Source organism: Suncus etruscus, chromosome 2 (genome assembly GCF_024139225.1).
Source record: "Suncus etruscus isolate mSunEtr1 chromosome 2, mSunEtr1.pri.cur, whole genome shotgun sequence".
Taxonomy (NCBI): domain Eukaryota; kingdom Metazoa; phylum Chordata; class Mammalia; order Eulipotyphla; family Soricidae; genus Suncus; species Suncus etruscus.
In genome coordinates, this window is record NC_064849.1 from 64,141,073 (window position 1) to 64,155,811 (window position 14,739).

Genomic DNA, 14,739 nt, shown 5'->3' on the forward strand with positions numbered 1-14,739 from the left:
AAATTTTTAGATCTTCAGAGTTAAACATTTTTATTTATAATATATTCTTAAAGGTATTGAGTAAATGTCATAGTGAAGATGGAAGAAAACAGAGAGTTATCAATCTGTCTTTGCTAGAGTGATAGTTGTAATTATATTAGACAGCATCTGCTTGCTGAGGGAATAACAAATATGACTTTTCCGAAAAACTAGTTATATTGTTTGATATTTGTTTAATATTTAGGCCACTAGAAAATTTCGTTACGCTGTGTCCTTGAAGATTCAGTTTCTTGCTCTCAAAATTTTTTAAATATTTTTTGATGCCAATGCGTACCACCAATGACTCACACTTGAATATAATTGACTTAACCAAATTGCAGCATAGCACCAATGTATTTTGGGAGAGCCATAGGTCATTCTGCCTTTGTTCCTTTATATTAAATTTTCTTATTAATAAAACATTATTTACCTTGGCTGGATTTTGTTCCAGTGGACCCCAAGAAACCCCAAGCCTTATGCCTTGGGTCACCTACTACTGGATGCACCCTTGGGCTCCCCAAAAAGTTAATGAACAAAGAGATAATGTCCAGCAGTAGTAGGTGTCAAAGAACACAGGACCAGACCTTTACCCCCTTTACTTTCTATAGATGCCAAAAGCTATGGAGGCAGAAACTGCAGCGAGTTCTCTGTCCACTGATTGAGGCATTTGAGCTGTGCAAATAGTTTTTAGTAGCTCTCACTGATAAAAGAAGCATTAAAGAGAGTGACTGCTTGACTTGTAAATATCAGCACTTTAGGATAATGTTGAAGGAAAGATAACAATGAAGGACTCTCTTCTTCAAGTTTTTCTTCCCAGCCTTTGATCTTCTTGTGGAATAATTGAATTCATTTTTGAGTCAGGTAACTGTGTCTTTGATGCCTTTGTCTTTAGACTGTTTGTAAATCTCTCCTAAAAATAGATCAAAACTGGTGTTTATATCTACTACCAGAATTGAGGAAGTTGGAACAGAGCTGAATAGAACTGCTGTTAACCCTTTCTATGACTTCATTGTATAACAGTATACACAATGTATACTGTATACACAGTATACACAAGGGATTAAATTTAGTCACTTTCAAAAATTAACCTCTTTTAACAACGCTAGGCATCTACTTCCTTGACTTGGGCCTATTTTTTTCCATTGAACTAGTAGATGAATACTTAATGTTATAAGAAACTGCAATGGTGGGGGGAGAATCTGCAATAACCTATATTAGCTTTGTATACTTACCCTATACATAAAAAATTCAAAAATTATTTTCCTCTTTAGGTCAATGGGTAAAAATGCAAAAAAATAAATCATTTTTAAAAGGTCAGGCAGAATAGGAAAACTTCTATTTCTTACACTTAAGCCTGAATTTGTGTTTCCAGAGAGGTAATACTAGAATAGCTTACAGGGATAAAACTGCTTTAAGAAATTTTTATCCTCAAGTTTTCTCACTTTTGTTCTCCAGATATTTCTGTAATATAGTGGGAGGTGGGTTTCTTGATTTTGCCATTTTCTCTTTTCTCAATTCTCGGGAAATATTTTCTATTAAGAAAATATATAGAATATATATTCTATATATATATTCTATTTCTTAATAGAAAATATTTCAAGTCCCTTAAAAACCATGACTTGATCTTGAAACAGTACATCGAACAAAACTAAGGTTTTGAGTTATTCCTGACTTTTTGGTAGGCATAAGATGTATTATATTTTTCCTCAGAGAACCAATTCATTTACTTTGCTCTTTTACACATGTAAGCATCAGCTGGCACCGTGCATGTTTTATATTATAACATAGAGAACATCATGGTGGTATCTAGAATGAAGCAGTGCTGATCTTTCAGTGGGGAACTCAACTCTTCTGAAGATTGATTCCTGATTTCAAGCTTAATATTTTACTGTCCAAGATTGCTGTGAGATACCTGAATCTATCATTGATTTAAAAGTGGAATACCTGTTTTTGCACTTAAAAAAGTAAGCCAATACATAAGATTAAAATGACAAGGGACTCGGTTTTAGAAGAAAAAACCAAAACTCATGTTGGCAAAAGACTGAAAATGTGCATCCTGTTTTCTGTTACTTTGGTTGAGGGTCACATGTGGGAATACTCTGGACTATTCCCAAAAGCTGCTCCCGGCAGAGCCCAGGTAACTATCAGTCACTGAGAATCAAATTAGGTGATGCATGCTAAGCACATGATTCGGCCAAAAATATGCATTCTAAAAGTAATACTATCCCTTTAATAATTTGAAAATATTAAAATTAACTAGTACACTCTAAACAGTTGGTGTAGGGATTGTTTGTTCAATTATGTGTAGTTGATGGCTATTCTTGAAATAGCACTTTTTATTTCTTTATATAAATATACATTTATATCAAAAGCAAAGTTTCTAGAAAGAATGCTTCATTCAGGATGCTTCTTATTTTTCTCCTTCTACTGAAAAATTTACCCAATTTTCTTTTAGAAGAAAGAAGATTCCCATACAAATGGCTCCATTTTTTTTGAGATCCCTTTGAAGAAATTTCTTAGACTTTCATTCTTTGAGTCCTCCAATTTGGAGAGTTTTGGGGGGGATTTATTTGTTTTAGGTTGTTGTTGTTGTTTTGGGCCACACTTAGTGGTGTTCAGGGATTGCTCCTGGCTCTTGTGTTCAGAAATATCTCCTAGAAGGCTCGGGGGACCAGATGCCTGGTATCAAACCAGGGTCTGTCCTGGGTCAGCCACATACAAGGCAGACATACTACCAAAGTGCTATCGCTCCAGCTCCTGGAGTAGTTTTTGTTTAATGATGCCAAGCATTGAACCCAAAACTTCACACATGCAATGCAAATGCAGTGCAAATGCTGTACCATTGAGCCTTATCTTCATACCCCTGTGCCCTTCCAGTATGTGAGAAATAACTGGATTCAAGTCTTAAAGTGATCCCAAAGATTTAATAAGTATATTTTAGTTAAAAGTCTGTTATACAGATGGGGTGGGAAAAGGAATGAAAGTTAAATTTTTTGATTTTTTCAAAATCAAACTATTCAGATTCTCCTCTTCCCTCTCTTTTTGGGGTTAGTGCAGATGATGAGAACATTTCAGTGCTACTGACTAAAATGCCAATCATTGGTAATTATGACACTATATCAAATGTTTTCTCCAAAAAGCATGCAGATTCAAGAATATCCCTTCTGGACCATGTGGTTTCAGTCTAGCAAGAGAGTCCCCATCACTCAGCCTGGGGAAGAGAAGACGGGCTCTAAAGATAAATGTGGCTCTCATGACTTGATCTTCTTGGAACCTGTGGAATCTAAACATATATTATGTCCCTTAGAGTTTGGAAACTTTGGAAATAGTGTGAGAATCAAAAGATTTTGGTAGAGGGCACTGTGCTAACTTTTGCAGTGATGCCTTTTCAAATATTAAAAAAAAAATTGAAGGAACTAAGCCTGTGACACAAGGGTAGAGTACAAGCCTTATTTGTGTTAGGCCTTTCATCCCAGACCCAGTATTTCTCTCTTTGTATCTTACTCTGTCTCTGTATCTCTCTCTCATGACAACATACATACTTTAATTTCTAAGTTTGGTAAGCTTGACAAAATTGCTAATGTTGCTTCAGGCCTGGCATTTATTTCTACATAGATGTTATGAATCCTATCTAGAATTTTCATCCGTTCAAGTGTTGAAGAAGTATTAAGGAAGCCAGTTCCCAAAAAATTACTTCTCAACTTCATTTTGTTAGCCTATTTCTTTACCACAACAGCACCCAGAGATGTAACTTTTCTTTCCTCTTTTGTTTAGAGGGGATATTTGGGCCACATCTGGCTATGCTTGAACACTCAGCATTGTGTTCAGGAATTGCTCTCACAGGGTGCTCCTGAGAACCATATGTAGTGTCAGAGATTGAAACAGGTTTATTGCATATAGGGCATGTGCCTTAATCCCTGTACTAATTTTGGCACCTTACTTTTATCCCTTGAACCACTTTCCAAAAATTTCTTTCTACCTACTTTATGACAGTGACCTCTAGTACATCTAAATTGCCATGGCAAAATTCTATATGGAGATTACCTTTTCTTTTTCTTGCTTCGACCTGCTAATTTATCATTAAGTCTGGCTGGCCATTAAATTTGAGCAGAGAATACATGAAGGAATATGACAAGTTTTTATTTTACTCAGCTCTGAGACCAGAATGGATCTAATAATGATGAAATTTTAAGGTATTTTAGGTGTATAAGTCAGTAAATTTTATGTGTTAGCTGCCTTTTCTCAACATTGAACATATGCAATGTGTTTGTTCTTCAAACCCCTCATTTTAAATGTTTTTAGTGTTTTGTAGAGGAGACTTTTTTCTTTATTACTAGAACTTAGGTAGCACAATTATAATAGTGTTGACTTTCATGATTTCACTGTACAAAGTTACTGTATCTTCAGCATGACCTAAATGCCTAAAACCCTTCACAATTGTCCTTCTATCCGTCTCTTGTATGTCTTCTTCCCACATTCCCCCACTGCTTGGTAATTTCAATTTTGCAATCAGGGTTTATCCTCTGCTTCCACTTGCTTAGACAGTGGTGTTTCCTTCTTGAAGATGCTTTTAGTCGCAATGTCATGGAGTGTTTGCTTATGTTTTCCTCTATGCACCTTATAGTTTCAGATCTCATGTCAATATCTTTAATCTACTTTAAATTAATCTTTGTGCATGGTGTTAAAGAGAGGTCTGAGTTCACGTTTTTGCATGTAATTGACAAGTTTTACCAACACCACTTATTGAAGAGGTTTTTCTTGCTCCAGCTTGTATTTGTGCCCCTTTATCAAATATTAATTAGTTGTATATCTGGGAGTCAGTCTCAGAATACTCAAGTCTATTCCATTGATCTGATGGTCTATATTTATTCCAATATTATGCTGTTTTGATGACTATTGCTTTGTAGTACATTTTAAAGTTGGGGAAAGTGATGTTTTCCATCTACTTTCTCCCAAGGATTGCTTTAGCATTTCGTGGGCATTTATTGTTCCAGTGAGTTTTAGGAGTATTTGATCCACTTCTTAAAAAAATGTCATGTGTATTCTTAGATAGATAATGCTTTGGGAAGAATTGCCATTTTAATTATGTTAATCCTCCCAATACATAAGCACAGTGTATGTTTCCATTTCCTTGTATCCTCTTTAATTTTTTTTTGGGGGGGGCACAACCAATGACGCCTAGGAGTTACTCCTGGCTATGGGCTCAGAAATCACTCCTGGCTTGGAGGACTACATGGGACACCAGGGGGTCTAACTGTGGTCCATCCTGGGTCACCTCTTTAATTTATTGAAGCAGTGTTTAATAGTTGGTTTTTTTTTTGTATATATATCTTTTACCTCTTTAGTTGACTCCAAGGTACTTGTTTTTCTGAGGCACAATTGTGAATGGGGATGTATTAATAATGTCAATTATACTCAATTATTGAGTGTTAATTTTATAGCCTGCCACTTTGATATGGATCTGGTATTTCTAGAAGCTTTTTGGTAGAGTCTTTTAGGGTTTTCTAAATATAGTTTCATGTCATCTGCAAGTAGTAAGAGCTTGACTTCTTCCTTTCCTATTTGAATGACTTTGATATCTTTTCTTGTCTAATTGCTATGTCAAATACTTCCTGAACTATGTTGAATAGAAATGAAGAGAGGAGAAAACTTGTTTTGTACCAGATATTTTGCTTTTAGTATTTTTAAGACTTTTAGTTTTTCCCCATTGAGTATAATATTTGCCGTGGGTTTATTGTAAGTGGCCTTGACTATATTGAGAAAAGTTCCTTCAATTCTGATCTTGCTGTAAGTTTTTATCATGAATGAGCACTGGATCTTGTCAAATGCTTTCTCTGCATCTATTGATATGATCATATAGTTTTTGTTTTGTCTTTCGTTGATATGATGTATTAGGTTGATTGACTTGAATATGTTAAATCACCCTTGCATGTCTGGTGTGAACCCTACTGGTCATGGTGTATGACCTTCTTGATGAATGCTTGCAATGCTATAAATTTTCCTCTTAATACTATTTATACTGTGTCTCACAAATTTTGATAATTTGTGTCTTAATTCTCGGTTGTTTCCAGGAGTCTTTTGATTTCCTCTTTTATTTCATCTCTAACCCACTTGCTGTTCAGTAGTGAGCTTCAATTTTCAGGTGTTATTTCCTCTTTGATTTCATCTCTAACCCACTTATTATTCCATAGCGAGCTATTTAATTGCCAGGTATTAAAGTTCTTTCTTTGTGTTTGTTTGTAATTAAGTTCTAATTTAGTGTATGATGATCTGAGAAGGTAGTCAATATAATTTGTATCCTCTTAATTTTATGGAGGTATGTTTTGTGGCCCAGCATGTGGTCTATCTTTGAGAATGTTCCATGTACATTGGAGAAAATGTATATTTTGCTTTGGGGGGATGAAGATTCCTATATATAGCTAACAACCACTCTCTTCCATTTTTACCTTCAGATCCAGTGAATCCTTGTTGAGTTTCAGCCTGGTTGACCAATCAAGCGATGACAGGGCAGTGCTGAAGTCTCCCATTATTATTCTGTTGTTATTGATACTTTTCTTTAAATCTTTCAGCAATTATTTTGCTGGTACCTCATTGGGTGTATGCATATATGTTTAAGAGTGATATTTCTTCCTGTTGTACATATCCATTAATTATTAAGAAATGTCCAACTCTATTTCTTATAACCTTTTAAAGCTTAATGTCTGTGTTATCTGATATTAGTGTGGCCAGCCCAATTTTTTAAGTGAGTTGTTTACTCGAACATTGTCCTCTAACCTTTGACTCTGAGACTATGTTTGCTCTCACTATTCATATGTGTTTCTGGCAGGCAGTAGAATGTTGGATTCAATATTTTGATCCATTTTGCTTCTCTATGTCTCTTAATTGGTGCATTTAGTCCATTGGTGTTTAAGAGAGATTATTGTCATGGGATTAATTGTCATATTATTTTAGAAATTTGTTGTGTTTAATGGGTCTGCCTTGGCTTAGAGTAGACCCTTCAGCTTTTCTTTTAAGGTTGGTTTTGTGTCTGTAAAATTTTTGAATTGTTGTTTGTCTGTGAATCCTTCCCTCAAACCTGAATGAAAGTTTGGCTGGGTAACATATCCTCTGCAAAGCATTCATTTCATTGAGTTTTGTCACTATATACCACCATTACCTTCAAGCCTTGCGAGTTGCTTCTTGTAAATCTGCTGTAAATCTTAAGGATGCCTCTTTGTATATAATTTCCCTTTGGTCATGTACTTTCAATATTGTATCCCTATCTGTGGTTTTCATCATTGTGACTATTATGTGCCTTTCTGTGGATCTCCATTAGCTGGTACTCTTTTGGCATCCATAATACTCTCTTTGGGCATCTATAATACATTCTTATTGCATTCACTCTTTAGTTCTGGAAATTTCTCAGATAATAATGTCGTTGACTGTTAATTCTTCATCAGGGTTTTATTCTGGGTCTCTAGAACCCAGAATGATCTTATGTTGTTTCTACTGAGCTTATCCCAGAGTTCTATTGTCATCTGTTCACTCAATTTTTTTTTGTTTTGGTTTTTGGGTCACACCCAGCAGCTCTCAGGGGTTACTCCTGGCTCTACGCTCAGAAATTGCTCCTGATTGCTCAGGGGATAATATGGGATGCTGGGATTCGAACCACTGCCCTTCTGCATGCAAGGCAAATGCCCTACCTCCAAGCTATCTCTCCATCCCCCTGTTCACTCTATTTTGAGGATTTTTATTCCTAGTCTCTTCTGCTGTAGGGAGGTGCTGTACAGCTCATCTTCTGATTCTGTGCGGTGTCCTGAAGCCCCCCCCAGGGGGGACCCGGCCAGCAGGAATTAGCTGGGAAGGCTTCTCAGACAACCGCACTCCTATTTTGCTGAGTAGAAGAGCAACCACACCTGTAAAAAATCTGAAAGAGGTTAATAATAAAGACCCAAGGCAATGTCTCACTGCTCAAGGGTACCTTTATTGGGCTACAGCTCCTTCTTATATAATGAAGGAGAAGGGGGCAGTACAAAGGTGATGTCAGTCATACTTTTGGCGCGAAGGCCCATACAAGGCAAGAATATATTTCAGGTTTCAAGGAACAAAGAAAGTTAGGCATTCTCTAAATAAGGAAGTGGGCAGTGGGCTAGGTGACCTTCAAGTTATGCTGAACGTGCTGTTTCTATGGAAACCTCTAGTGTCCTTCAAGCTGCATTTTTAATTGCTTGATTATCAGGTGGTGCAAGATGTGCCTGCCTCAGTGATCTTGAACAGACAATGTAGCATACACTTATTGATAATAGCCTAGTTCACTCCGAAATGTGGTCTTAAGGAGTGAGGCCTAGTTTCTGATAACGGTACCGGACAGTGTTGCTCTCCTCCGGGCTAGAGTTAATTATATCTACAGTTGCACATTCCTTTCTCTATAGCTCAAAAACTTACAGCAAGACTGCAAAATAGCTTTTAGGTGAAAGGCTGGATTATGGCAGAAAGAATAGCAAAATGGCCTCAAACAAGTCAGTCCCCAACAATTCTGTCCTCAAGCTGTTACTCTGCTAGTGAGGCTTTCCAGTGAGATTTTCATTTTACCTACCATGTTGAGGTTTTCTACTCTCATATCATCTGAGTCTTCTTTTTTATTAATATATTTATTAAGTACCATAATTACAAACATGTTTGTAGTTGGGTTTCATTCATAAAAAGTACACCCTCCTTCACCGTGCAACCTTCCCACCACCAATGACCCTCATCTCTATCCTCCCTCACCTTTGAGAGACAGGCATTCTATTTCTCTCACTAACATTATCCTGAGAGTCGTTGGTGTAGTTATTTCTCTAGCTGCATTCACTAATATTTGTAATAAGCTTGTACTGGTCCTTTAAACCTTCATCTCGATTGTCTCTGAATATTATTACTTACTGTCTTATTTTTCTTAAATCTCACAGATAGAGTGAGACTATTCCATGTCTATTTCTCTTCCTCAAACTCATTTCATTCAGTATAATAGTTTTCATGTACATTCATGTATAGGAAAATTTTATGACTTTATTTTTTCTGACAGCTACTCAATAACATATTATGTATATATGCCACAGTTTCTTTAGCCACTCATTGGAAGGAACTTTTCTCAATATAGTCAAGGGCATTTACCACAAGCCCATGGCATACATAATACTTAATGGAGACAAACTAAAAGCCTTTTCTCTGAAATCTGATACAAGACAAGCTGCTCTGTCTCACCACTCCTATTTAACATAATACTAGAAGTACTTGCCTTAGCAATTGGGTAAAAAAAAAAAGATATCAAGTGCATCCAGATAGGAAATAAAGAAATTAATCTCTCACTATTTGCAGATGACATGATGTTATATTTAGAAAATCATCTTGAGTCTTCTGGGCTCTTCATTTCGTTGTTTCTCTAAGTTTGTTCAACATTTGTAACTTTTTCTCTCTAAAGTCTTGATCAAAAATGTTATGTATGTGACAGGTGTTGGTTGGGTTTCCAGAACTTGCTTCTTCAGTCACAAGGTATGGTGGGATTCTATGTAGTTTTCCCATTATGAACTTTGATATACGGTACTCTTATTAAGTGCTTGAATACAGTAACTTACCTGGAAGAAATGCATAACCACAGAGTGAAATGGAGTGGCTGTGCTCTTGCTGGTTTCACTCCACTGAGCTAAAACTTGGAAATTTTTCATTTTAATCCTCACTATGTTGTCCTGGGCACTGCCAAACAGAAGCCCCCTTTGCTTCAGTCCTTCGTGGTGGGGGTCACTTACCTCGTGACACTGACCCGAGTGTTATGAAACGGGTCACTAATCACCATTGTGTGGAAGTTTTGATCTCAGATGCCAAACAGAGCCCCCTTTGCTTCAGTCCTTGATGGTGGGGGTCACTTACCTTGTGACACTGACCTGGATGTTATGAAACGGGTCACTAATCACCATTGTGTGGAAGTTTTGATCTCAGATGCTGAGTCTTCTGTTAAAATAGCTCTCTAATTTAAAGTTAACTGTAGTTATTGTTTTAAATTATACTTTTACATAATTTTCTATTTAATGTATCTAGAACTATGTGCCTATGGCTTTTATATATTTTGTTATTTTATTAACTTAGTTAAATTAAAAAGCAAGTTGATTTAAGGAAAATATTTTAAAAAATAACAATTCAGGATATTTTCAAAATCACAAGAGTATCATTATTATTAGTGCAAATGATTTATTTGGTTAATTTTTATTTAATGAGTCTTCCACAGTCCCCTAACCCCTAAATATAGTATTTGACTTTGCAGAAAAAAGCTCTGGTGGAAAGAGCAGTGGACATTAAGTCCATTGTATAAATGACAGTTTCCCCATTTATTAGCAGTGTTATATTGACAAGTCAGCTGCTTCTATGTCTGTGTCCTTGTCTTTAAACACAATGGGGGATAATAGCAATAACCTTTATTCTATCACATACCTGTTGTGAAGAGCAAGACAAAAAACTGAAGCTGTGTAAAACATTCTTTTAATATGATGCAATTGAGATGTGATTTTATTTTATGTCATTTTATAGAATCCTACATCATAAACTGATACAAGGTAGCATGGAAAAGATTTCATTTCATCTTACATGTTAGGAGTAGATGGATGATAGCCCTCTGGTCTTCATTCTTCACAAACATGTCTGAGCAGCAAATACTGATGATTTTTATCCAGACTTGAAATGAGCCTGTTTTATGGTAAACAAAGGTCAGAGAACAAAAGAACCTGGTGGAGAAACCTACTTGGGTAGTATGGCCCAAAAGATTTTTCCTCTGAAGTTGACTATGGAGCTGAAATCTAAATAGTGAACAAGAAACCACCGTAAAAAAGGAAGGAAGGTTATTTCTATTTTATATACTCATAATATAAAAAAATTCTTGGGTGTAAGGATAGCTCAAGAGAAAAAGTTTAAGAAGCATTGACCAAGGGCTTTGAGAGTCAGGTAAGGGACTTGGAGCTTATTCTAAATGTTTTGAGTACTTTTGACGTATTTTTAACAGATGAATCAGCCTTCTGTATTTTTCCATTTGCATTTTCATGCTGGTCAGAAAAGCCAGTTTGAAAAAAAAAATGTGAGGACTAGTGACATGAGCTTGGAATGTGACTATTTCAGAATTCTCTCTGATTGAATTCAGTTGTTCCTCAGGCCCTAAAGTAACCTTACAGAACCTCAGATGACTCTTTGTGTAGTGTATGAGTTTGGGGCCACACTCAGCAGTGTTCAATGGATACTTTAAACTTTTTTGTGTCAAGGAGTGAATGGTGGTTGAGGTTATGCAAGTCAAATACCTTACCCCATGTACTTTCCATGGTCCATTAGATGACTTCTATGTAATGTACCTTATCCTTATTTAATACTGTTTTACACCATTCTCCCCAATTTTTTGTTCAAGATCAGATCATTTCTATCATCAACTTACCCATACAATATGTTTCTGTGGGGGCCCCAGTAATATAATACAGAGGGTAGGACTCTTGCCTTAGATGTAACTAACCCAGGTTCTATTCCCAGTCTCATATGTGGAATGTACCATTGGGAATGATTCCTGGGTAAAGAACCAGGGAGTAACCCCCCAAAACAAAAACAAAACAAAACAAAAATGTGCTTCCATGACTTGCAGCCAATTAAGGCTTTTTTCTAATATCTTCTGCTGTATGGAGTTGTTATGCATCTCATCTTCCAGTGCACTAATTCTATCCTCAGCTGCTGTTACCCTGATGGAGAGGTTATCTATTTTGTCATTCAATTTGTCTACTGAGTTTTTCAGACCTGTTATTTGACCTGTTATTTCAGTTTGGAGTTTTCTTATTTCTGTCTTGATATTCTTTTGGTTCTTATTAGTGTTCTGTTCAACTCAATCTATTGCTTTCTTTGAGTTCTGTGAACATCCTCCATATTTCTTCTCTAAACTCCATATCTGAGAGACTGACTAGTTGGTTGGCCGTTTTTGGGTCATCAGAGTTGCCATCTTTATTCTCTATGCCTGGTGCTGGCCTGCGTTATTTCCCCATTATCACACTTGTATTGTGGGTTTTTTCTACATGTTGTGGTAGTATTCATTGGCTAAATGATATGCGTGGCCGTGTAGCAAAGCGGAGCAGCAGCGTTCCTCTGGCTTCTCCCTTTCTGCGTGGATCAACTCACCTCCAAGGAAGGCTAGCCATCCGCATATGAAGCCACACACACAGGATGAAATCAGGCTGAGGATGCAGCACAGCACAGAAGACAGTCAGAGAGAAGTGCTGGGCCTCAGAGTTCCAGCAGAGTTCCGACTTCCAGCCAATCAATAGTCCAAATGTATTTGTTAAATGGGTAGGTAGACTATTTCTGTGTTCCAATGCTCTACCAGCCTTAATCAACTAGGGATACTTAAATCTGGGTAGCAGAGACAGATGCCTGAAGATTCTACCTCACACTGTTTGGTATGTTTATGCTAAAACCCCTAAGTGATATTAAAGTACACTCAGAGAGGAGAACTGAAGAACAGCTCTGATTTTGCGTGGTCAGCAGTACTACCCAGTATTACTCACCTGTCCCTTCAAAATGACTTATATTTATTTACCTTTTTTCTAATGAAAATTGAAGGTCTGACAGAAATACCTTAGTTATCTGACCCTAAAGTCAAAATAATGAGTATAGAAGCTACACTCTAGAGCTAGTTAGACTTAATATTTCTTTTTTTTTTTTTTTGTGGTTTTTGGGTCACACCCGGCATCGCTCAGGGGTTACTCCTGGCTTTATGCTCAGAAATCACTCCTGGCAGGCTCGGGGGACCATATGGGACGCCGGGATTCGAACCGATGACCTTCTGCATGAAAGGCAAAATGCCTTACCTCCATGCTATCTCTCCGGCCCTAGACTTAATATTTCAACCTTACTGATTCAGGTCATTTTAGTGTCATTGTTTGGCTATCCTATCAATTCTCTTTCCCTTGAAAGAAGTTCCTACTTTCACTAAGTGTGTGACTTTTTTTTAATCAACACTTATATTTCTAAAAAACCATGCAAAGAATGGAGTAACACATGGTTTCTTCAAGCATAGAACTGGGCAAGTCTGCCAATGGAATGTTTATACAAGTGTTTTGATTTCAGGAGGGGAAAGTATTTAACTATATAGTGTGTATATAATAATATAATTTTAAGGCACCTGCTACAAAATAGAAATCAGAATGTTGGAGATAATAACAATAAACAAAAATTAAACTGAACTGGGCTCCATGCCCAGGAAAACTCCCCTGATTACAAGAACTGGGCAAGGAATAAATTAATAGGAGAGGAAAACAGAAATGGTTGAATTGTAACTGGCTTTACAAACTATCATCACTTTATAATGTGATCCTGTTGAGCAACTCACTGGAGCATTTGCCCTGTGGATAGGGTTCCTGCCCTGTGTACTAAGTGATGAACTCTGTATCAAATTCAGTCCTAAACATGCCAATGACTATAGCTCTGCTGCATTGCATGGCCATTTGTTGTACTATAAATCACTTGCAAGTAAGTGGATAAGTAGAATAAAACTTCATAGCAACACAAACTGAGGTTAGAAGGCAAGACTTCATTTTCCCAGGATACCTAAATTCTCTGTGATTTACATAAAGGAGAATTCCTCTGAGAGTTTAGGGGGGTGTGTCTAATACAGGAACCAATGTTTTCCTGTTTTGAAAAGCATCCTTTAATCTTTGAAGAACATTTTAGGACCTGCAAGTATTCCAGGTGTGCTGTTTCCTTTAACATAAAATCATAAGAGCAGGACCCAACTATCAGAGAAATATTTAAGCATTTGCCATTCTAGCTTGCCCTGCATCTTAACTTCTTTCATCCATGTCTCCTCTAACCTCCATGCTGGCAAAGTCCTCCCTTTTGTCTTTAATGAGATATAAAAAGAAATAAAGGAATGAAATTAAACAAATAGATCCCAGAGAAGATTGGAAATACTGCCTGGATTTAGTTAGTGGAATGCTTCTTCCTAATGGAACTTCACAGGCTTGTACATGGAGCTGCAGGCCCTTTGTGAATAAGAGACAAAATTCCCTATGATTGTGGGTGTTCAAGGGATAATGACTTTTTAAGCATGAAAAGTAAATGTAATTTTGGTATGAAGTGTTCAGAAGCTTTTAGACAAGTATAACAGAAATTATGGGTAGTAAACCTAGACACTGCTGTGTCTTGTAAATGTAGAATTTACACCAGACCTAAAAGCATAGTACCCATAATCTATTCCTCTCTTGCTTTAGGAACCTGGACATTCAATAAACTGACCTATCCATAAGAAGCTGACTTCTTGCCACCTCTTATAGAAAGTGCCTAGTAGCAGACATCTTCTGTCCTACATCTTGAGCATTTCTTGTTTATGGGGTTTTCGCTTCTGTATAGTTACTTAAAAATGTGAGATCTGTAGGGTAATTTTGAAACCAAGAATGTGCCACAAATGCACTCTTACCAGGCTGGTACTCATTTTCCTTTCCCCTTCTGCTAGTTTGTCTAATTTCATCTTTCTAGTTAATTTTATAAATCCCACAATGGGGACTCAGGAGGAGCTTTCAGAAAGCATTTTTAAAACATGTGCTTATATCTGCATATGGCTGTAAGTCAGGAATTCGGCAGGCCAGGGAATGGTTCAATGGCCCTCCTGCTATGCTCTTCTGGCCTTCTGCAGTAAGGGGCTGCTGGAAAAGTTGGAGGAGGAGTTTTCCTTGACCAAGAGGTGCAGTA

At 36.9% G+C, this 14,739-nt stretch overlaps 1 protein-coding gene across 2 annotated transcripts in view; it reads left to right on the forward strand.

Annotated features, from left to right (window-relative positions):
- The window catches only part of STXBP6 (syntaxin binding protein 6), a 300,438-nt gene that overhangs the window by 224,371 nt on the left and 61,328 nt on the right, over positions 1-14,739 (forward strand). The window lies entirely within an intron of this gene.